At 38.8% G+C, this 25,652-nt stretch overlaps 1 protein-coding gene across 13 annotated transcripts in view; it reads right to left on the bottom strand.

Moving 5' to 3' along the window:
• Luzp1 (leucine zipper protein 1) overlaps positions 1-25,652 on the bottom strand; it is a 76,059-nt gene that overhangs the window by 26,258 nt on the left and 24,149 nt on the right. For 5 of the 13 annotated variants that reach the window (XM_074081024.1, XM_074081023.1, XM_074081034.1 and 2 more), the window contains one exon: positions 496-554. The exons of 7 other annotated variants lie outside the window; for them this stretch is intronic. The gene's annotated coding sequence lies outside the window, so the exon portion shown is untranslated. Of the gene's footprint in view, positions 1-495; positions 555-15,715; positions 15,939-25,652 lie in introns of those variants that run through there. One more of the 13 variants, XM_074081028.1, reaches the window with a different exon arrangement.

Here is a 25,652-nt window from a genome sequence, read left to right as displayed (position 1 = left end):
GATGAGTCACACAATTCCTTAGAGGTAAAGCTGGGATTCCACTAAAAATAAGATGTTCTAGAAGATGGGTAAGAAAAACAACATCTGTAGAGTATCTACCACATCCTGGGCACTATGTTTTATATAAGACAACTACATGATGGGGGGCTTGAACTCAGGGCCTCGTGCTTGCTAGGGCAGGTGCTCTACTACTTGAGCCACACCCAGCCCTCAATATGATGCTATTCCCCACCTTACAGATCAAGAATGTAAATTTCAAAATGTCAACTGACTTGTCTAAGGTCTTACAGGTTGCTTAGTAAATAAATAATAGTTAGAATTTAAACCCTAGTTTATCTGAAGAGCCCTTTCACCATGCTGTCATTTTGTTGCTATCTTAACTCAGTCCCCAAAAGAACCACCCAGTAAAAATTAGAACTAAAAACAGAGCTTCTGCAAATTTCCCTCATTTTATAATGAGCTGCTTCCTACAGGAGAGTTGAAAAAGAATCTTACCACTGCAGTTGGTTATAAGAGGTGGAAGACCTGGGTCAAATCTTCCTGTCTGTGCTGGTCTTGAGGAAGAATGGAAAGATAGGTTCTAAGTTAGTGGTGACCTAAAGCTTTTGTACATGGTCTCACATTCAAAAGTCCTCTTCCTTTCATCATGACTACCTATCCCTCTCTTCCACATCCCTGAAGACCACCTTCTGACCTCCTTGTAAGACTGTTGACCCCTTTAATCTGACTTTTACATTCCTAAAACACACATGCACATAGTAGAATCCATCCCAGCATCTATCTTCCTACAGAGTAGAAGGAAAGAATTGAATGGAAAAATAATAGTTTTTTTCAAATGGCCTAAAAATGAGGGAAGAGTAACTGAAGCCTCAATTCAATAAGATCTGAAGACAAAAGAATTATTAAGCAATAGAAATAACTACAGCCAGGTGTCAGTGACTCACGCCTGTAATCCTAGCTACTCAGGAGGCAGAGATCCGGAATTTCAAGGTTCAAAGCCAGGCCAGGCAAACAGTTCAAGGGACCCTATCTCAAAAACCCCATCACAAAAAAGGGCTGGTACAACCAATCAAAATAAAAATAAAAAAATCTATTCTAAGGGCAGCACCCAAAGGATGGTGTGGGTAGGTGTGAAGAAAGCTTTAGGTCCCCAATGCCCCCTTTAAAAAGGATCAAAGTAAAGTAACTCAAGTAACTTCAAGGACAGGCCCACAGGCCTGTCCTGCCCTTGCTTCAATCTGTCTCTTCCCCTCCCAACCCACCTTACACACACACACACACACACACACACACACACACACACACACACACACACACACACACCTCCCTCTGCATACCTACATAAAAATTGTGAACTCAAAGAAATGGCTATGTAAAGCTGATCTACAGAAATCTACTATTCTCATATCTCAGGCATGTAGTAAATTTTCTGTGTTCTTCTCCATTCTTTTAAAATTGGGCTGGTGGAGTGGCTCAAGTGGTAGAATGCCTGCCTAGCAAGTATGAGGCCCTGAGTTCAAGCCACAGTACTGCAAAAAAAAAAAATTTAGTCTATCTCCACTGAAGTTTCTTCCATAGCTCTAATGGTGACAGCAATACCCCACCTGAACACTACAGCCCAAGCACCCACCACTCACTGCCAAATTTGTTGACATGTTACTAAGGCCCAGGGGGCTTTTCTCTTCAAAACAGGATGGAATGCAGTACTGAAAGTCAAACAAACAGAAATTCCAGATGATCCAGATTTGTTTTCATTTCTTTCTTTTTTTTTTTTTTTTCCTTTGAAGACAAGGTCTCACTATGTAGCCCAAGCTGTCCTTAAACTCAAGATCCTCCTTCCTCAGCCTCCTGAGTGCTTGGATTACAAACAAGTCTGTGTCACAATGCCCAGCTATGATTTGTCTTCAGCTCTCTCCACTGGCTCCTTATTTTTAAAAGGCAGAAGCAAGCAGCAAGTAATTTCTTTCTTTTGGTCCTGAATGCCATTTACTTCTTGCATCCTCTGTGGACTTGCCTCTGTCCCCAGAAAGAAAGGAAGACTATAAATATCATCAACCTTCTTAGTGCAGTCCTTCAGAGCCTCCCAGCCCCACAGACCCACCCACATCGCTTCCCTCAGGCATCTTTCCTGTTGGAAGTGTGAAGGGGTGATGGTGTATGTGTCTGTCTGTCCATCCAAAGGCAGAGATTAAAGAACCCTTGCAGACTGTGAAGAGTCCAACTGCCTGTTTTCTTGAAGAGTAAGTAAATCCCAGACAGGAGAAGAAACACCAAGGTTATAAAGCAAATTAACACAAACATGGTTGTGTCCTTTTGTTCTCAAAATAGTTCTATAATGAATAAAAGTACTATTAGGAAATTCTGCTTCCAGTATGACCCTCCTAGAGCTAATAACTATAAACTGGATAAAATACCAAAAAAACAACAACAAAAAATCTATCTGAAGAGAACAAAAGGGCTGAGGGCATGGCTCAAGTGGTAGAGTGCCTGCCTAGCAAGCACAAGGCCCTGAGTTCAAACCCCAGTACCACCAAAAAAAAAAAAAAAAAAAAAAAAGTGATTGAAGAGAACAAAAGGCAAATTTTGGAAAGAAGTAGGAAACTGGAAGGACTGATTGGGCTAATTCCCTATTTTTGGAGCTCTGCTCTGAGGGTAATCCAGCTGAAATCCTAACTGAACACAAACCCTAGGCTTTCTGTCCTGAGGAACAAGAGGACAGAGTCCAGAGCAGCCAGAGATAATTGGAAGCGGGAAAGACAAAAGAAAAAGAAAAAGTTCTGTATGCAAATTCTGCCTAAGACTGGCTGACCCTGAATCATGCAAACACAGTGCAGAATCCAAAGACCTTGGTGAAGGACAGAAGAACTATAGAGACTTGAATTGTCATTCACTGTAGGTGTGACGGAGCTGGCAGTTTTAACTGTGTGGTAAAATAAAAACACCATCGGAATCTCCAAAATATAACATTCGCAATGCACAGGATGCAATCCCAACTTACATAAAGTAGAAAAATTAAACCTACTCCAAGAGAAAAGACAGTCAGCAGAGGGCAACTGCAAGACAACCATGATGTTGAAATTATCAGACTAGGAAAGTAAACCCAGCCCCCCAGGCTTTCTTCTTACTCAAAATTTCAGTCCTAGTTAAATCAAACTAAGAACCTAACCACTGGTTAGGGCAAGTTGCAAGTGGCAGAGTATTCAGCAAGCAGGAAACACTGAATTCAAACCCCAGTAGCACAAAAAAAAAAAAAAAAAAATCCAAACTCTCATTTTCCCACCCTCAAATCTAAAATGTCAGCATTCTGCTTTCCGTACAGCTACAATAAACTGTTTGTTGATATATAAAATACAGTTCTTCACATCTATTATAGATCTACTTCCTTACATCTTCCTATGCATAATCCCTACTTTCTCACATCATCGCTTTTCTCTCTTACACCTATCAGTATACGAACGTGCTCTAGAAGAGTGCTAGTTGAAGTGAAGCTCACAAACCAACACTGGCTCACACGCTCTTACCCTTAGAACTACAGAAAGTGAGAGTAAGTGTTTAGCCGTTTGTGGAGCTAGTTGACAGATACTACAACATCCAAACACATGACCAGGGTCTAGACCAGTAAAGACAATGATGAACTCACATAGGTGCATGTGGAGAAAGCTATGTATGTACAAAGCATATATAGCCCCACATGTAGGTCCCTGACGAATTAGGAAAAATGAATTGGTCCTGCATCACAGATTGCTTGAGAGCCCTCCTTCCCCTAGAACAGTGCTTCTTAAACTTTAGCATGTATACAATCAGCTAGAGAATCTCATATAAAGGAAGAGCTTGATTCAGTAGGTCTGGAGTTAGGGCCTAATGTCCTATTTCTAACAGGTTCCCAAGTTAAGAGACTACATTTGAGAAGGACAAGTCTAGAACTTCTCATCTTAAAAACAAAATTAGAAAAAACAAAAACTAAAAATTCTCCCTTGATCACACACCTCCTTCCAGCTATCTCCTTCATAGCCATGCCTCTTCAAAGAGCTACCTATACTCATCTGCGTTTCCTTTCTCTCATTCTATCAGTTCAATCAAGTTTCTTCTATCCCTGACATTCCAACAAAAGTTTTCAAGGTCCATGGCCTCAGCATTGCCAAACTGTATGGTCATTTCTTAACTCTTCCTTATTCAACCTCTAAACAGCATCTAACACAAATGACCACTCTTTGTCCATTGAAACATGTTCTTCCTTGACTCAAAGACAGCATACTTTCCTATCTTCCCATTCCACTGGTTGACTTTTTCCATTCTTTGTTGGCTTCTCCTCTGCTCAATCTGTACTATGCCTCCTTGGGGTAATCTCATCTGGTCCCAATAACCTCCAAATTTTTGAAAGCCTAACCTCAAACTCCAGAAGCATACCCAACAGCCTACTTGCTATCTCTACGTAGATGTCAAATTAACATCACATTTTCACATGTTCATATACATATTTTCACATTCTTGATGGTATCCTACTTTCTACCCTTCTCTCCCCAAATCCATTCTTCTTCAAATCTTCCATCTCAGTTTATAGCACCACCTTTCACCCAAATGTCCAAGTCGAACATCTGAAATCATCCTGAATTTTTCTTTCCCTCAAAACCCCTGCGCAGGTCTATCAGCAAGTCCTAACAACTCTACTTCCCAATTTTCTTGTATCTGTCTCTCTGTTCTCTACACTCCCTGCTAGCACTAGTCCAAGATGCTGGATTCTCACCCTACCTACTATGATATGATAGCCTCCTTAAGTCTCTCTGATGCCAACAGTTATTCTCCAGTGACTGTATTTCCAAACATTTAATCAGACTGAAACTCCATCCCATGGAGAAACAAAAAGCTCCAATGGCTTTCCATTTCACTTACACTAATCCAGTCTTCACCAAAGCCTATGAGGCCCTACCAGATCAGTCCTTGCATTACTTTCTGACCTCATATCCTACCAGCTCCATTCCTGACTTCCTATTTCATGCATATTTTGTACTTATTCTGCCCTATGCCCATTGCACTAGCTGTTCCCTCTTTCCTTTATACAGCTGGCTCCTTTTGGTCATTCAAAGGTCAACATAAATTTTATCACCTCAGTAAAACCTTGACTAGCCAATATAAAATAGCTCTCAGCCTGGTTTGTGCTCACTTTAGCACTTTACCCTATTGAGTATTTTGTTTACTGTTGTCTCTTCCCTATAACCACCTCCACTTCTACCTATCTCATCACTAAACCCCTAGTACCTAAAATAATGCCTGACTTACAATACATAGATGGGTCTACAGTTCACAGGAGTGATTTGGGCTACAGGTATAAATGTATGAATCATGTCCATAAAGTTATGGTCACTAAAGTCAATGGAGGGGATTGAGATCACCTAGGGAGAATGTCTACTATGAGAAGAGAGGAGAGCCTTTTAAGCAAACATTTAATAGCTATAAAAAGGAGGATGAGGCTGCAAAAACAACAGAGGAGTAGGATGAAGAACAGGACAGTGAATATTGCCACTAGAGTCAAGACAAAACTGTTTTTGGAAGGAAGGAGTGGTCAACAGTACCAACTGGGTTGGATTTACCTTTGTGGAAGACATTAGTGACCTTAGTAAGAAATGTTAGTGAAATGACAGGGGCAGAAACCAGACTGGAGTGAGTGCAGTGGAGAGAGGTGGCTTTGTGGAAAAACTTGCCCATGTGAAAGTGAAAATGATAAAAAGAAGAGAGAGTTAGGGGGTTTGTTTTTTGTTTAATAGGGGCAGTATCCTAGCACAGTCACAGGCACAAGCTGCAAGTCTTAATAGGTACAAGCCACTCAAAGATTTCAAATCTTTTTTACTCTCACACCCAACTTAGAATGTGACTTTCCTTGGACTGACCTCAAGTGCCCAGAGCATCAATCTAGAAGTTTTTGTTTATACATACATCTCACTGCCTTTATTATAATATGACATAAAAAATTTCTATATACTGCCTTAATGCCATTATGAATAGCTATACATACAAGAGGGCCTGAGGAAAAAAGGTTTTTTCTGTTATTTCTCACCTTAATTTGAAGACTTTTTTTTGTGGGGTATTTATTACTTTTACCCCCAGCAACAACCGTCTTTGATTTTACAGCCTCTAAAGGATACTCCCCCTTTGTCTCTATTCCACACACTCTTTACACCCTGCCTGCTGCCCAGGCAACTTACTACAATGGAAAGAACATCTGGTCTTGCAAGTCAGAGGATCTAGGTGCCTACTCTAATTCAGTACATAGGAGTTTGGGTGATTAAACATCACAGCCTCAGTTAAAAAAAAAACAAAAAACTATACAGAGAAATTATATCTAACCTTTATGAGGCTGTGGTAAGAACTGTACAAAGCCAGGCACAAGTGGCTCACACCTGTAATCCTAGCTACTCAGGAGGCACAGATCAGGAGGACTGCAGCTTGTGGCCAGCCCAAACAAATTTTTCATGACACCCCACCTCCAAAATAACCACAGCAAAATGGACTGGAGGTGTGGCTCAAGTGTAGAGCATCTGCTTTGCAAGCACAAAGTCCTGAGTTCAAATTCCAGTACCACCAAAAAAAAGGAATGCTATAAAAATACACACTAAGTGCATAAACACATAGGCCTGTCATAAATTCAGTTTTCTTTTCATTGCCTTTCTGATTAAACCTTACATATTTTTATTTAGTTTCTCTTTCTCTTTATTTAGGTACATCAGGAAGTCCTTAGGAAAAAAAACCCTTGAGAAACTAACTTGCCCAGTGAGTAGTTGGGACTAAAGGTGTAACCAAACAGCATCTAGAAGGACAGGGAAGACACCCAAGTCAGAAGATCCTGGCCAGTTCTCTGCCGTACACCCACTCCCACCAAGTTCCTTCTTCTAGCTATGACTGAGTCTATCTCTTTCTTTTAGCAAGTTACATTTGCTAACAAGTCTCAAGTCAATGTCTTCAGTATTAAAAAAACAAAAATAGCATTCACATTCACACACATACCAAGTAGTAAAGTGGGCAGTGGATTCCTAAATTCTAGTCTTGTCCGATTTACTAGTTCTGTGAACCTTATAGAATAATTCTCTAAATTAAAGTTTTCTCATTTATAAAACAGAAATAACAATGTGCCCTGACTGTAAGATTATAAGATCAAATGAAATAATGTATAAGAAAGTACTTTGTACACTATAAACCACGGTTACTGTTATATTATAGGTACACAAAAGTTATAGTCTACCTTTGACCAGTGTAGGTGTTAAGTTTTACTTAGAAAGTCCTCCACTCTAGAATACTCTACTCTATGATCCAAGGCTGCCCATTTCCAACTCAAGTTTCTCCTCTCCCTAATTCTCTTCCTAATTTCACCTGCTCCCCTCATCTTAGCAAGAGTCCTTAACTTCTCTGACCATATGGTTCCTTGCCCCCAAAACAATAAAGGCCACTAGACCTGACAATCTCTAACTGCCCTTTTGGTTTTAACACTTTAAGCCTCTCCATCCTATGCTCCCAAAGCACTTTGTCCATATCTCTACTTGAGCAGTTTCCACAATCTCCATGTTAATCTTATGGAGAGAGCAAAATACAGTTTGTCCTGAGTTTTATATTTTCCACAGCACTTAACATGGCACTTTTTATACAGAAAATACTCAAAAAAATTTGGTTGAATTGACTTGATGTTAATTTCACAGTTTTTGCACTTAGTGTCCATGCCACAAAATAATTATAATCTCCTTATTATTGTGTATTCCCTTCGCACCTCTCCAAAGGCCTGGCACAGTGTGAAATACATAGTAGATAACTTGCAGGGACCTGATGATGGGTTCATTTCTTGATGAAAGTGAAAGAGCTTGAAGCCAATCAACTTATTCTACCTATGATTCTGGACAATTAAACTGGTTTACTGACATACATAAATATGGCATTTATCATTTTGTGACACAAGTTATTATACAGGCATTGGCAGGCCTTTCTGTCTCAGTGGCATAACTAATGTGGTAAAAAGCCAAACACACGGAGAAATAAACCAAGCCTTGTATGCACATATGAATAATAAAAGAAAAATGAAAAAAAAAAAAAAAAAAGCCAAACACATTAATAGTCAATAGACATGGACTCTAGAATTCATCTCTAGGAGGTGAGGAATCTTCTAAAATGATCTCTATTTCCTGGTATCCATGTTCTTATATGGACCCTTCCCCTTGAGTGTAGGCTAGAGCTAGTAACTTGCTTCTAATGAAGAAAATGTGGTAAGAGTTATGAGATGTCACTTCTAAGATCAGGTTATAAAAACTGGTTTCTTTCTTAAGATTATAAAAACTGGTTCAAGGTAGCCTCTATCAGCCTGCAAGGAACTGAGACTCTCGGTCCAATTGCCCAGATGAACTGAATCCTGCCAAGAACTACAGAGTGAACTTGGAAGCAGATCCTGTCCTTCCTAAGTCATTCTTTGAGATGAACTGCAGCCCTGGCTAACAACTTAGCTATAGCTTTGTGTAAGACCCTGAAGCAGAGGACCCAGTTAACCATGAGCAGGTTCAGACCTCACAGAAACTGTACATTATGTCTACCATTTTATGCTGCTAAATTTTGCTACAAAACAACAGATAACTAAGACACCCTGCATGTTTTTCTTTTAAAAGGAAGAGGTGAGAAAGATGGAGGGAGGACCTAAGAATAAAGTTTTTTGTTTTTTGGTTTTTTTTTTTTGCAGTAGTGAGGTTTGAACTCAGGGCCTATACCTCAAGCCACTCCACCAGCCCTTTTTTGGGATGGGTTTTTTCAAGATACGGTCTTTTGAACTACTTGCCTGGGCTGGCTTTGAAAATCGATCCTTCTTGTCTCTGCCTTCTGAGAAGCTTATGATTACAGGCATGAGCCACCAGTGCCCAGCAGGATAAAGATTCTTAGAAAGCGTTATCAACTGATCACGATATGTGAACCTTATGGAGGGGGTGAATTCAACTACATTATGAGAACTTTTGTAAATGTCACAATGTACCCCCAGTACAACAACAATAAAATTAATTTTTAAAAAAATGCAAACCTTAATTATATGATTCAAACAAACCACAAAAACCAAAATTATTACACCTTAAGACAAATGAAATTTGAAAAATAAGCTTTAATGATATTGATGAAATTATTACTAATTTTTAATATGATATTAAAACTGTGGGGTTTTTTAATTTAAAAAAGTACTTGGGAAGTTCTTAGCGTGTATGCTAAGGACTCTTAAATACACACACATACATACACACACACACACACACACACACACACACACACACGGACTGGAGGTGTAGCTCAAGTGGTAAGTGCCTGCCTAGCAACATTAGGCCCTAAGTTTAAATCCCACACAATACTGCCAAAAAAAATTGATAAATACAGATATATATATATATATATAATATATGTAGAAATAGATGAAATCATATGATATTTGGCATTTGCTTAGAAATATAGGATAATATGTTGGGGGCACAGCTCAGTGGTAGAGTGAATGTGTAAAGCCCTGGGATGGAGTTAAGAGGATGGAGTATGATGAAACAAAATTGTCCACGTGTCCCTAACTGTGAAACTGGGTGTGTGGGAGTTCATTAAGAGATAGAATGGAAGCTGCATGAAGTGTCCCATGCCTATAATCCCAGCTACTCTGGAGGCAAGATCTAGAGGACTGCATTTGGAAGTCAGCCTGGGCAAAAAGTTAGTGAGACACCATCTCAACAAATCAGCCAGGCAAAGTAGTATGCCTGTAATCCTAGGTAGAACAACCACAATCCAAGGTTGGCCTGGGCAAAAAACATAAGACCTTATCTGAGAAATAAATGAAGCAGGGAGGGAAAAAAGGGGCAAAAGGGGGAAAGGGAGGAGATGTTGCTTAAATGGTAGAGCACCTGCCTAGCAAGCATGAGTCCCTGAGTTCAAGGCCAGTATCACCACCAAAAAAGAATTAGAAATGGGAAAGTCTAGGTAAAATCCAAGAGCCCCTGGGCCCTTCTAGTTCTGACAGTTTATAATTCCACAGTACCTCAAAGCCTATGCTACAGCTCCTCTGGTCTTCCCCTGGTTTCCTGTCCTGGGTAATCACTTCAGTCCATATTAGTGACCAGTGTCATCACATTTCCACAAAAACTGTTTAGCACTTACATGCAATGAGTTAAAAAAAAGTCTGCTTGAACAGTCTGACCCTCGTAGGTAAAGAGAATGGAGAGAATGGTTAATTGCTAGAAGGTGTATAGCATAAACTAAGGGGAATCACTCTAGAGTTTCCTAGTACAGGAAACTACACTTGCTGCACTTCATTATGGCCTGTATTAGGACATGCCTACAGAAGTATTTAACATTTTCTCCCTGTGCTATATACAAACTTAATTTCTTAATTCCTTAAAGTTTCCTTTCATTAAGCCTCAAATATCTGGATGCTGTAAATGACTTATTTTCTAATGTTCAGCTAACTTTAAAATCTCCTGGGTCTACCCAAGAAAAGAAGTTTAGCAAGAAAGTCATACCTATTTTTTCTCTTTAGAGTCTAATTCTTAAGGCAGAGAATCAACATTTTTTTTTTGCATTACTACGGATTTGAACTCAGGGCCTGATGCTTGTGAGGCAGGTGCTCTACTACTTGGGCCATGCCCCCAGCCCTTTTTGCTTTTGTTATTTTTGGGGTAGGGTCTCACAAACTTTTTACCTGGGCTGGTCTTAGCCCATGATTCTCCTGATCTTTGCTTCGCAAGTAGCAGGGATCCACTGAGCCCAGGTGAGAATCAACTCTTAAAGTTCTTACTAATAGCTCCTTTTGAGGGGGGCAGTACTAGAGATTAATCCTAGGGTGTCGTATATACTTAGCAAGTGCTCTACCACTGAACTACATCTCCAGCCCTTGAAGATCCAATGAAATAAGATAATTTCTATAATAAAGTGAAATTGATGGGGCGACAAAAGGGAACTTAGTAAAAGTAGCCCTTATGCTCTTTCTTGGGGTATACTATCACTTCTATTGCCACATTTCACTTCTACTACAAAAGCTGTCCATGCTCTAATCTGTCATGGTAGCTTCAATCAGCTATACACTAATCAGATTCTACTGCTGCCCTGCATCCTCCCATTGAGAATGGTCCTCAACAGGTATGGTGGTACATAACTGTAGTTCCAATTACTCAGGAGGCCAAGAAAGGAGGGTCTTTTGAAATTAGTAGTTCAGGACCACCCTAGGCAACAGAGTAAGATCCTGTCTTCTTTAAAAAAAAGAGAAAAGAAAGAAAAAAAAAGTGATCTTCAAATATACAATCCTATCTATCTCAGGGGTTTTCAACCCTGGCTAAATATTAGGAAAATCTGGGGAGCTTTCAAAAATATCACTATTTGACAAGTGACCCAATTTCTGTAGCAAGTTAATGACATACATGAAAAGAAACTTAGGAAAATAACCAGACATACTACAGACTTTCGCTGAACCCTTATTCTAACTAAATGCAAAAGTATTTTTGAAACAATCAAAGAAATTTGATGAAGAAGTAGGAATTAAGGATTTGTTAATTTTATTAAATTTGGTAACAACATTATGGTTGTGAGAAAAATGTCGATATTTAAAGATGCCTATGAGAGTGTGTACGAGTAAGGTGACATGATATCTGGGATTTGCTTTAGAATTCTTAAGAAAAAGGAAAAAAGGAACAGGTGAAGCAAATATGGCAAGATCTTAAAAACTAAGAATCTATACATAAGTGGATTCACTATATTAGCCTCCCTACTTTTGGGAATTTTTTGAAATTCTTCATACTTTAAAAACTTTTAATGCAAACACCTAATAAAACCATCTATCAAAACTGCATATATGACCTATTCCAATTCCTTGGTATATATCCAAGGGTAATGAATACATACATCCATAAAATAATAAAAATGTTCATGGCAGCTTTCTCATATACAAAGCTGGTAAGTGCCTGAATGTTCATCAACAGTGGAACAAGGGTCCTGTGTCCATACCATGCAATGTTACATGTTGCTACGCACAACATGGATGTCCAACATGACACTGAGAAAAAAAAAGCCAGATCCAAGAGTGCATACTGTCTGACTCTATATAAAGTTCAAGAATAGACAAAGCTAGTAATAAAGATAAGGTAAGTTGTTCCTTAGGGGCCAGTATTGATGAGGAAGCATGACGGAAGTCTTCTGGAATTCTGGAAATGTTCTGTGTTTTCATCTGTTGTATACCTTGATGTGAGTAGTCTTTATATGACCATATAAAAATTCACTGAGTAATTTGTTTACATTGTTGTAGACACACAATAATAATGAGCAAACATATATGGGACTAAAAATCAGAATCTTAGGAATCTGTATTTTGTAAAACTTATATAAGCAATTCTAATACAGAGCCAATACTAAGAACCATTCTTTTACCTTAACAAGCTCAAACTTAAGACTCCTTGGTCTTCCTACTTCCCCTGCAATTGTAATTGTGAGGCACTGGTAATAAGAAGATGGGAGGGCAGAGTGGGGTAGGGAAGGAAGAACTATTTGAAAAATGGAAAGATCCAGGATAGGAAGAAAAAGCAAAGGTCAGTGCTGATGGAAAAACACAGGCTGAGAATGACAAGCAGGGCAACTTAAGAAGACGAAGGGTGGCTGGAGTGGCTAGAGTGGTAGAGTACCTGCCTAGCAAGCCTAAGGCCCTGAGTTCAAACCCTAACATAGGGGTGGAGGGGAGAAAAGAACAAGAACCAAGTAGGAGCAAGCTCTTTTGACAAACCCTACTTTTACTAGTATAGCACTCACTCATTCAGTACTATAAATTGCCTATCTCCTACACCAAACCCTGAGCTCCTGAAGGGTCAAGATTACGCATTTCATCTCTAAGTCCAAACATGTGCTTAGAACTTGGCACATCAAAAAATGTTCAAAGATCCAAAATGCTGAAAATTATGAGTCCCTGGACTTACGCAGACTTGTAAGAATCTCACCTTTCACATGTACACCCCTTTCAAATAGCATTAAATAATTATTATTTTCCTTATTAACACCAACTAAAGGAAGTTCAGATTCTGGAATGTCCAGAATTGTCTAAAATTCAGGATCCCTAGATGATGTCCTAACAGGGGCCTTGAAAGTACATGCCTCTTACTCTCTCAATAATATTATCTTTCAACTCTTAGGAGGCTGAGGTAGGAGGATCACTTGAGTCCAGGAGTTCAAGGCCACAACATCCTGGGCAACATAGGAGATCCCACCTCAAAAAAATCAAATCAAACAAAAAAAGAAATAATATACCTCCTGTTAGCTAATGCTTACATATTGTTTCATAGTTCACTTACATGCTCAATCTTCACAACAACCTTTTGAGGTGATATTATCAAATCCATTTTATATGTGATGACATTGAGGCCAAAATTTTAAATAACTTGCTGACCTAAGGCAAGTTGATAGGAACTAAAGAAGGACTTTCACATATACCTCCTTTTTCAAGTGCCCAGAAGAGGTAGAAAAAGGACCATCGTCTCCTCTCTCCTGGCTTCCCCAAATGATCAGCTCACTAGCTGCTATTACTTTCCTAAGCTATCTCCTAAATTTTTTTGTCCCCATGAGAACCAGTTAGATTTTTATTACAATAGGTGGAGGATTGTTGTCTCAGAGCTGTAGCTAAACCCAGGGCTTTTTTGCATGCTAGGCAAGTGCTCTGTCATTGAGCTACACCCCAACCCCTATTTTTATTATATTTTAAGCAAAAAATAATGATAAGGCCAGCCCAAGAAGAAAAATTCCTAAGACTGCCAGTAGCCATACTTAAACTGCTGACTTACATCTTTGTATATAAAGCTAAATCAAGTATAACAAAACAGGCTCCAGTTGTAAACTCTACTGACCTAACAGCAGTAGCCCCAGCACTTACGTAGGTAGCTATGCACAGGTTAGCACACACTTGCTTTACTTGTACTGCCTATAGCTTTCTCCACTCTAAATAAGAGTTAAGATCACATCTTTGTTCATTTACTTTCCCTCCTGTACAATAATCATGTAAGTGCCCATATCAAAATTGAACCCCAAACTTTTTCTGACCTAGAAATTTTAGTCTTATTCAAATTTAAAAATTAAAAGACTCTAAGTACTTAACAAAATAGTCTTCAGTGGAATAACAAGAAATGTAGAATCTCTAAGAAAAAACCACTAAAGGATTCCTAACACCTACACACTTGAGTGGCAATCAATAAAGATATGATGCCACTAGGCAACAGTGGCTCATGCCTATAATCCTAGCTACTCAGGAGGCAGAGAGCAGGAGGATCTCGGTTCAAATCCAGCCCTGGGCAAATATTATGCAAGACCCTATCTCGAAAATACCTAATACAAAAAAGGGCCGGTGGAATGGCTCAAGTAGTAAGAGCACCTGCCAAAAAAGCATGAGGCCCTGAGTTCAAGCCCCAGTACCACAAGAAAAGAAAAAGGTATGCTGCATGAATGATAACTAGGAGCTTAAAATCCATTAAGAAACACTTAGGGCAAGGGCTGGAAGTATGACTCAAGTGGTGAAGCAACTGCCTAGGCAAGTACCAAGGTCCTGAGCTCAATCCCCAGTACAGCCAAAAACCAAAACAAGAAACACTATGTCAAGTAAAGTATCCAGCACAAGAAACAAAAAAGATGGACAGAGATGATTGTCAAGTTAATCAGAAAAACAGCTAACCAGGTTCTAGACAGTTTTGTTCAAAATCATATTTGGGGTACATAAGTGAACACTCTGGTTTTAAATACCATGTCACATCTATAGCAGATATCTACAGTCCAAGCAAATACATTGGTCAAGGCCTGGCATGCAAGTTCTCTCTCCTCAAACAGCATCTCAACCCCCTTCACCCACCACTCCCCACTAACAATATCCTGAAGTCCATGACCTGAATCCCAGCAACAGGACTGCAGGAGTTAATTCAAGCAGTACTAAAAGTTAGGAGGAAATAAGCATGCCACCTGACACTTTTCTGGCACAACCTAAGCCGATTAGTTTGGGTTACAAACACGACTGCAAGATTCCAGTAGAATGATGAAACTACTCTTTTTCTGCAAACTAAAAATAACCTTTTATCAAAACGGGAGCATTCCTCAAGTAGTTCTGCTCTGTCAGCAACCCAAAATTCTATTTCTTCAAATACTGCATCTAGTCTAGATTGTCTTATTGGATTCAGGTCTCTACCCTTCCCCAGAGTCAGAGGAACCTCATCCTGACCCTGCCCCGTGAACAGAGCAAGAGACCTAAACTCCTTTCCTAACTCATGTATTTGAAGTTTCACTTCCAATAAACAAACCTGTACAGAGCTTCATGACTCCTGCCTTGTGTAGAGTCACAACTGCAAGAGCTGAGCTGTAGCAAAGGATAATGAAAAGCAAAGAAAAAATGAAGGACAAGATAAGACATGATCAGGAAGTCAACTAAATGCTTCTCTTTCAGGCAGGAATGGAAAGAGCCCCACCCACCTAGAAGAACACAAGAGAAAGGGCAAACAGTATCCAGAATAGAGCCAGACTGTGCTTTACCACCTTAAAACACAACCATCAAGCTTGCTCTGGACACACTCATGTCTAAATACCTCTGAATAACCTAAAAGAATCATAAACTGAACTGACTTTTTCCGGGAAAATAAACTCTCATAGTTTAAGCCAAAGAAGTCAAGCCTGGATTACAGATTTTCCTGTCATTCAGAGCTGAGAGGGGCTCAAATCATACCATTAAGAAGTGGGAGTTCTGAGGTAGCTTGAAAACTGTCCTCAGTAGCTCTCCCAGCTCTCAGGTCCAGGTTAGCCAGCACTCCTTTTCCCAAAGCAAAAACTAACTGTGGACTTTGAACTTCCTCATTCTTTGTAATAGAATCAGAAAAATGTGACAATGTTGTGCCATCCTATAAAGACCCAACAAGGCATTTGTTATTCTACAACAGTCAGTAGGAATACATATTAGCATACTTCCTAACAGACCCAAGTTTCGAATAATCTTCTCGGGCTGGTGGAGTGGCTCAAGTGGTACAGTGCCTGCCTAAAGCACATGCCTAGCAAGCATGAGGCCATGAGTCTGAGCCCTAGTACTGCCCAAAAAAATAATAATAATAAAAAAATAAAAACAAGTCATTCGAACAATCTTCTCTAGCTCTTCTTTTTAACCTTTTACCACTTCTTTCAATTAAAAAAAAAAAAAAAAAGCAAACACTGGTTTATCTATAAAATCTCTACTCTCAGAAACATTTCTCCTGGTGGGGAGCGGGGGGTGGGGGGGGGGGGTGGGGGGAACCACCCAAGAAGCAATACAGTAAGGTTCCACTGCAGAATCTATATCTGTGCAACAGAGCAAACTGCAAACTGCAGCCCTTCAAACAGAATCAAAACCTTCTTAGAATTCATGAAGTCAAAGACTATCACAGCTGGAAAGATCCTTGGTAAGCAATAATCCAGTCCAGTCCTGTACTTCATTTGAAAGATGGGGAAAATAAGTCCCAAAAAGAGGAATCAGAGGAGCAAAGTTGGACCTAGGTGTTCAGGATCCTGACTCAGGCATTTTATGCCACATCTCTTTACAAAACTGAATTTACAGGAGTCAAGTAGCTAAGAAAAGAGGGTAAAAGAAAGTAAATACAGCAAATAGCACCATGTGAAAGGAAGTAAATATGGTATATGGTGCGAAGGGAAGAAACCAATCCTTTGTGAACCATCTCTACCACTTTGTAGAGTGACTCTGGCCAGTTATACTCCTTCATTTTATGAGCTTTTCTCTTTATCACATAATTTTTACTAAGAAGCAAAATATAAATTATCACTCATACTTCAGTGGGCTCTCCCAATCACTGGACAAGTAAAGTCAGAAACAACCAACAACTAGGGTGAAAAGACGAAACCCTTTAACAGAAGGATAATATCCTTTGGGGGAAAGGGACATTTTTAAAAGAGGACAGACAAAATTGGATGACTCCATTGAAAAAACCCACATCATGGGACTTCATATTCTTGTATCTCGGTCTTGGGGAAAAATTTTACTTCTCTGAAACTCAGTTTCTTAGTAGTTAAATGAAAGGTATGTACTTTCATCCTTAAAGGCCAACCTCAACAGGCAAGGTACACAAAAGGCAAGGAACCAAAGTCTTGAGGTTGGCCACAGGCCCGGAGGATGGACCCGAGCAAAGTGGCTTCTTAGTTCCCACAACCTGACAGCGATAGTGCTACCAGTAAAATTAAAGATGGGGGCAATACTACACACTTCCTTCACAGTGTGCCCACTAGAATGCTGGCTATGGTGCTTTTAGATCTGAAGCCAGGTGCCAGTGGCTCACGCCTGTAATCCTAGCTACTCAGGAGGCAGAGATCAGGAGGATCACGGTTCGAAGCCAGCCAGGGCATAGGAGACCCTATCTCAAAAAAACCCTTCACAAGAAAAAGGCTGAAGAAGGGGCTCAAAGCGTAGGCCCTATGTACAAACCCCAGTACCACAAAAAAAGAAAATAAAAAAAACAAGGATCTGGTTTGACCATCTACAGATGACTTAAATTTTCTTTCACTGATTGTTTCAATCTCCTGCCTTAAAATCAAATTGAATATTTACTGAGTGTCTACTACTAATATCAGCATCCTCATTCTCTATTCATCTTTCTCTTTCACTAAGGTATTTGCATGCTAGAGATGGAATAATTTATGAAAAAATATATAAACTCACTTTTTATTTTATTTATCTTTTTTGTGGTACTGGGATTTGAATTCAAACCCTAGTACCACCAAAAAATAAATTAAAATCTCATCACTAGCCCACCATTCTCTTATCGTCAGCCCTCAATTATGGATGACAATTGCCCTACTGAAACTCAGATTATAAAAATGGCAATGAGCTTCAGAATCTTGCAACACATTTTAACAACAGCATAGCCTTCCTTTAATCCAATATTTTCCCATTCCTTTAATCCAACATTTTCCCCAATCCATCTTTTGGCAACAAAACCCTCCAGCTATTCAGTACTTCTGGTGACACAAATTCTATCCCCTTTCCTAAGGAAATATCATTTATCTATGCCCCCTCCTTCATCTTCCACATTTCTAATCTATATAAAACATGTACCAGAATCACAATTTGATTTTACATCTGTAAGTGATCAAGATTGCTAGCTAGAATTCAAGTGCTCATAGGTAATAATATAGCTGATAAACAGAACATAGGGATAACACATAAATAAGACATATAAAGGGGTGTCTACAACAACTACAGATCGAAATCTAAATTCCTTAGTCTGTCAATTCTTGGCATGCTGGCCATTGTCTTTTTCCTGCCTTGGACAGACTGATCTACTCATTATTTCCTAAGAACTCCCTCATGTTACACCTTTGTCCAGATGTTTCCCCTGCTTGGAATGCCCTTTCTCCATCTCAACAAATTTACTCAAAAAACAGATCAATGCTACCTCCTCTTCAGGGGAACCCTTCCATTCCCATTGCTCATTAACTTTCCCTTGCTGAGTACGTACTGCCACTTAGCAGATAAGCAGACAGATGTGCCACTCTTTTATTCAATACACTCATGGACACTTGTGTGTATTTGTGCCTTGTTACTCCAACTCCAACACAAAATACCTCTTTAAAATGTAGAACTGTCATTTCCTTGTATTCCCACCAGTACAATATTACGAACATAATGATTATTCAGTAAAGATTTGTTCAAGGAAAAGGGGGAACAAGAGGTAGGTATCCTCAGTACCCACCAAGTTAAAAGTTTCCTTTTTTGGGGGGAGAATGTCTTTTTGTTTTTTTGGTTGGTTGGTTGGTTTTTGAGACATGGTCTCACTGTGTACCCCAGGCTGGCCTCCAACTCTCGCATCTGGCAAAAGTTAGTAGTTTCCTAAATCAAGCCCTTAAATCCATGTGTGGAAGTACATGCCTCTAATCTCAGCACTTGGGAGGCTGAAGCAGAAGGATCTTGAATTCAAAACCAGACTAGCAAGACCCTCTCTCAAAAAAACAAAACAAAACAAACAAATAACAACAACAAAAAAACCAAGCCCTTATCAATGCCCAGTTATCTTATGGACACTTTGTATTCCTCAATGGTTTCCCATCACTTAAAGTAAGAACTCTTGCCAGGTGCCAGTGGCTTAAACCTGTAATCCTAGCTACTTAGGAGGCAGAGGTCAGAAAGATCAAAGTTTGAAGCCAGCCAGGGCAAATAGTTCATGAGACCCTATCTTGAAAAGTCTATCACAAAAAAGAGGTATAGGCCCTGAGTTCAAACCCCAGTACTGCAAAAAAAAAAAAAATACTAAATGTGGTTATTGCCTTCCTCTCCTACCTCAGCACCTAGCATATTCTTATAGCACTCTGATCCCTCTCACTCTCCACTCTACACTGGCCTCCTGGGTCTTTACACAGGCCAGTTCAACCTTAGAGCTTCCTCTGTCTTTCCCCAGACCTTCCCATGTCCTCTAACTCCTTGTAATTCAAATCCAGGTCAAATGTGACTTCTCAAAAATGGCTTACCTTATGATCTTAGCCAAAGCTGCACTTCTATCCTTCATTACTCCTAATCAGCTTTTTAAAATATCTGTATCCAAAATTTTCTGTTGATATGTTTACTGCTTGTTTCTCCCAACTAATATGTAAACTCCACAAAGGCAAGGATTTTTGCCAGTGATGTTTATCACTGTATCCCAGTGCCTAGAATACTGTCTGGCATACAAAAGAGGGCAGCTGAAGAGGTGGAGGTAAAGGGAACAAAAAAAAAAGAAGGCAATCAATAAATATTAGCCAAAAACAAGATGAATCTGTTCCCCTCTTAGCTAATACTATAGTTCTCAAGAACATTAACATTATTTTCTATTTCTTTTTTACTTTCACAGCACCTAAGAGACTGAATGCACTGGAATCACCAAATAAAATTTCACCTAATGAAATAGGGTCTTTCCATTTCTGGTACAACCCTCCAGTTACATCTTTAAGTTGACAAGTATTCATTAAATACCTACCATGAGCCAAGCATTAGACTAGGTGTCATTCTAATTTCTTGCTTTTTCACTTTATAATGTTCTTATTAATATTCATTTCTTGTTTTCTTTCCTTTCTAATTTTTTTTTAATAGTACTGGGGATCAAACCCCTCACATGCTAGGCAAGCAATCTACCACTGAGTTACATTCCCTACCCTCAACACTAATATTCTGAAAGGTCCAATAGTTGATTGTAAACTAAAGAAGCTCTGACATTCCCCCTCTCCCAGTCTGATGACCTTATTTTATTGACCAATGAAATACAACTAATTACAACTACCTGCAGGGCACCATATAAACACAGTAGTTATTTTTTATGTCAAAAGAGACCACACAGAGATCTCCAATTATGCCTCAATCTCTCATTCATTATTGTGCTTTCAGAGAATATGTGTCAAAAAAGAAAAACTGTAAAAAAATTCCTAAACAATCTGGGAACATTTAACTATGGACTGATAAACAATTTTTTAGGTAATGATAATATAGTAGTTATGTGGTAGACTCCTCATTCAAAGGTTTATACATCTGTACCTTATCAAACAATTTAGGAGAAATTTTTTTTTCCAGTGCTGGGAATCGAACCCAGGGTCTCAGTACATTCTAAGCAAGCATTCTACCAATGAGCTACATCCTCAGCCTGAAAAAAAAAAAAAAAAAAATTGAGACATATATGTAGATTCTAACATCTACCTAAGTATAAAGCAAACAGCTAACAGTTATTGAATCTGGATGGAAGGTATGAGTATTTTCATGCAAGCTGATTATCATGTGCAGTAATCCAGCTGTAACTTCTTGATTTAACATATAATTAAACCATGATTCAGATAGTACTATAGAACCCAGAAAGTAAAACATTAAAACACAAGAAATAGTGGCAAAAGTATCTAAAGACAGGAAAAACTATCGAAGACAAAACAACTTCCAGTCCAGCCTAGGCCAGGTCCCTTCTTAAGCAGCTCTGGCCCCAGAAAAGAAAGTCACTATGTTTTGGAACCTGCTTCTAGAGGACAACTGTTCAGCACAACACATGCAGATCCAATGTTTCAGCCTCACCCTCTCAAGAAGACAAGTCTATGACAGGAAAGTAAACCACAGAACCACAGTGAAAATATATCTGAGAAGGACTTTCTAGTCTTACAAGGACTTTGAAAATATTTGCTCATTATTATTATTTATACTTATATGTTATTATTATATATACTTGGGTTTGAACTCAGGGCCTTGAGCTTGCAAGGCAAGTACTCTACCACTTAAGCCATGCCCCCAGCTAGGTTGGGTAAACATTTTTGATTATCATTACTCTTTTTTGGTACTAGGGTTCAAACTCAGGGCTTCATGCTTTCAAAGCTGGCACTCTATGGCTTGAGCCACACCTCCAGTCCATTTTGCTCTGGTTATTTTGAAAATGGGAGTCTCATGAACTGTTTGCCCAGGCTGGTCCTGAATCACAATCCTCCAGATCTTAGCCTCCCAAGTAGCTAGGATTACGGTTGTGAGCCACAACTGCGCAGCTGACAAGTGATAGTTTTTAAAAGTTAGCTGCAATGTGGAATCTAAAGCCATAACAATGAACTTTTCAAACTCTGTTACATAAAATCCTTTGACCTATTTTGCACTTTGAACAGATCTTCTACCTTTGTAAAATCATACAGTGGTTGTTTGGAAAATATTGATTCACTGAGTTCCCCAAAATGCAGACCTTTTTATATGCTGGCATATCTCGTTGTACAACATAAAAAAAAAAACATTTCTGTTAATATCACCACCAATCGTTTAAAAATAAATCTAACTACTGAGAGGCTGCCAAGCTCATAAAAACAAATAAAGGCTATCCATACTCCATACTCTAATTTCTCCTTGAAAGCTCAAATTTCCTGGTGGAATGGCTCAGGTAAGAGAGCCTGCCTAGAAAGCATGAGACCCTAAGTTCAAACACCAGTGCTGCAAAAAAAAAAAGAGTTAAAATATATTAAAATTGCTATTCTTTACTGCTCATCAAGGACATTTCTAAGTGAAGGTGGCATTTTTGTTTTACAACAAATGCGTCATGAGCATAATTATCACAAATATAATAATATCGCTGCCTTCATCTGTGCTGAGGTACCAACAGCTTTAACTCTCATTGACTGCTTTTGTGCCATTAGTACAAATGTTACTGCAGTGAAGACAGCATATGTTCTTAGTAGTATTGAAATAGTTTTGGTCCTTCAGACTCCCTTACAGAGTCTCAGGAACCACACAAATACATAGATAACTCTTTGGGGACCACTGATAGGTGAAAAAGGTCTGAGGTTGCTCATAATGCTATTTATTCAACTGCTGCATTTTAGAAATTTTCAAAATAAATAAGGGCTAGGTGTGGTAGTACAAGTTTGTAATCCCAGGACTTGAAAGATTGAGGACAGCAAGATCCTGACTCAAAAACAAAACAAAAAAATGCTCAATTTTTTTTTTTGGCAGTACTGGGGTTTGAACTCAGGGCCTCTTGGTTGCAAGCAGATACTCTACCACTTGAGCCATTCTGCCAGCCCAAGATGCTCAATATCAAAGTCATCAGATAAACACAAATCAAAACCACCCCACATGCACTAGTACAGCTATAATAAAAAGAGAAAAATACAAACAAGTGTTGCAAAGTATGGAAAAATTGGAACCCTCATACAGTGCTGCTGGGGATATAAAATGGCACAGACACTGTAGGAACAGTTTGGCAGCAGTTCCTGAAAACATTAAACACAGATTTACCATATGACCCAGCAATTCTACTCTAGATATATACCCAAGAGAAATGAAAACTATTTCCATATGAAAATTTGTAAAGCAAGCCTTATTTCTAGTAGTCAAAAAGAAGAAACAGCGGAGCGCTGGTAGCTCACACCTGTAATTCTAGATACTCACAGACAGAGATCAGGGAGATCATGGTTCAAAGCTGGCCCCAGGCTTTGAGTGACCCTATCTGGGGGGGGGGGGCGGGGGGGGGAAGGCTCAATTGGTAAGAATGCCTGCCAAGCAAGTATGAAGCCCTGAGTTCAAACCCCAGTCCCACCAAAAAAAAAAGGTAGAAATAACTCAAATGTCCACTACTAATGTATAAACAAAATTAGTATTATTATACAATGGAATATCAGCCCCAAAAGCCCTAAAAAGAAACAAAGTATTGATATATACCAAAACAGGAATGAATCTTGAAAATACTAATAAGTGACAGATGTCAGACAAAAAAACTACTAAGAAAAAAAAAAGAGAAAAATCTACTGAGCTGACAAAAATGCAGATATGTATATAAAATGTACAGAATAGGCATTTATACAAAATTTCCAGAATAGGCAAATCCATACAGACAGAAAGTGGATTATGGTTGCCAGGGGTGAGAAGTAGAGAAGAACAGACAATGATTGTTAATAGATAAGTGGTTTCTTTTTGGGGTAATGAAAATATTCTAAAATTAGATAGTTCTGATGGTTGCACAACCCTGGAAAAATATTTTAAAAGACCACTGAGTTGCACACTTTGAAATAAATTTTATAGCATGTGAGTTTTATCATATACTATATACGTATTATATTTTCTTTTTCTTTTTTCTTGAGACTGCAAGTCTCGCTATGTTGCCCAGGCTGATCTTGAGCTGCTGGGCTCACTATCTCATCTTCGTGAGCTAAGACTACAAGTACACAACACCAAACCTGGCTCTTTTTACACATACACATACACATGCACACACACAAAACATTCTCTCTCTCTCTCTCTCTCTCTCAAAGATACTTCTCACTCATGTCTCTAAAGTTGGAAAAAGAAAAATATCTACACAAAGTGAAGGCATCACAGTTTCAATACAGTATCTATTGAGTAGGCCATGTGCTACACAGTGGGAATACAGAAATAAACAATGCACTTATGATACTCATGACTATTATAAATAGACAAAAGTAAGCAAATAATTGTAACACAATATATTGAATATAACAAAAACAGATGTACAAAGTACAGAAGAAATTAATATTTTATGAATCGGAAAGGTTTCACAGAAGAAAAGATATCTAAACTAGATGTTAAAGAATGAGTAGAAGTTTTCTCCAGGAAGATAATAGGAACAAACATGCTGTATGTCAATCCATGGACTGATGCCATGTTGTGTGATAATGGTATTAAAAAGTGGGACAAGTCATTTGTGCAGGGTCAGCTAAGAAAGCTTTATAGTGAAACTTGAGCTGATTTTTGAGAATGAGTAGACCTAACAGTGTATAAAAAAAGGGAGGAGACTTCAAGATAAACTAAGGAAATAGGGAATAGTAGACAAAATATAACTTGAAGTGCGCATATTTATTCCAGAGCTACAGCAAACCAAACAGACTACTAGGTAGCACTGACTAGGCAGTTCCTGGTGATGGTAGTTTAGGTGGACACTTTAACTTGCTTCTTCCAAAGAACTACTACTTATAATATTTCTGTTGCTTCAGTTAGGTTTTTTCATATATTCTTTACCATAAAAATGGCATGCTGGATAAAAACCTATGTGCCAAACTATCCATGTGTCTATCCTCACTTAATTTTTGTAATAAACCTGAGATAAATACAAATATCCCAATTTTAACAAGAAATTAAACTTCAGAAAGGTTATGCAAAAGTTAGGAACAGCTCAAAAGACTACATTTATGTATTCTGTTAGCCATTATAAAGTTAGTATTGTACATAATCATTCTAACAACTCAAAGAATTAGGTATTATTGATACTTCTGTTGTAGATGAGAAAACAGAAGTTCAGGACATTAAGCAATTTGCTCAAGGTGACACTGGTATTAAAAGGTAGAACTGGGACTCAATCTAGTCTACTAATGCTGTCTTCCACTAAAATATATTGCTTCATCTATCCTCAATCACTATTCAATCTAATCCAATATACTCCAATTCTAATTGAATTGAATACTCCCCGCATATCCAGTGACTAATACAGTAGAAGTCCCTTGCAAGGAGACACCGCTTACAAAATGCATTAGACATAAGAAAAGGCTATAGCTGGAGAAATGCTAATCAATACAAGGTCACTTTTCAAAAACTCTTTTCACTTCAGGCTTTCTGAGGGCTGTGGGCCTCTAGTGTTGTAGTCTGCAGGACAGATGGAAAGGAAAACATCTTTTCATCAGAGAGGAAGAGGGTAAGTCTGACCAAGATCTAATTACAGCAATGCAGAGACCATGCAGTAGATACTGCAGCAAAACCAAGTACTGATAGCTGACAGGGATTCAAGCCGCACAAGACTGGAAAAAAAAAAGGTAAAGAAGGCCTATAAGTACTTAGATCCTAAAAATGCCTCTAAAGACTGCAGGAAACTGACACAACAGGAAAGAGTCAGTGGAAGTAGTTCAAGAGTTAAATCCATGATTAAAAACTCACATGACAGGAATAAATCATGCTAGTAGCTCATGTCTCTCCCTCATTTTATCTTCTTCTCCACATAGAAAAGGTAAGCTGCTTCCCAGTTAGTTCCCAGCAAATTCAACAGCTTTCCAGTGCTGCTTCTCAGCTTGCTAGATTGTTAGACTGACATAAGAATGACGCAGCAACAGCTCCCCCCTTCCCTTCTAACAGCAGGAAAAGAATCAAAGAGAAGGAATAGCTGGGAATAATCTTCCCTCACTCAAAATACCACAGCTTCACC

The sequence above is a fragment of the Castor canadensis genome, chromosome 7 (genome assembly GCF_047511655.1).
Source record: "Castor canadensis chromosome 7, mCasCan1.hap1v2, whole genome shotgun sequence".
Lineage (NCBI taxonomy): Eukaryota > Metazoa > Chordata > Mammalia > Rodentia > Castoridae > Castor > Castor canadensis.
This window is presented reverse-complemented; position numbering and strand designations above follow the sequence as displayed.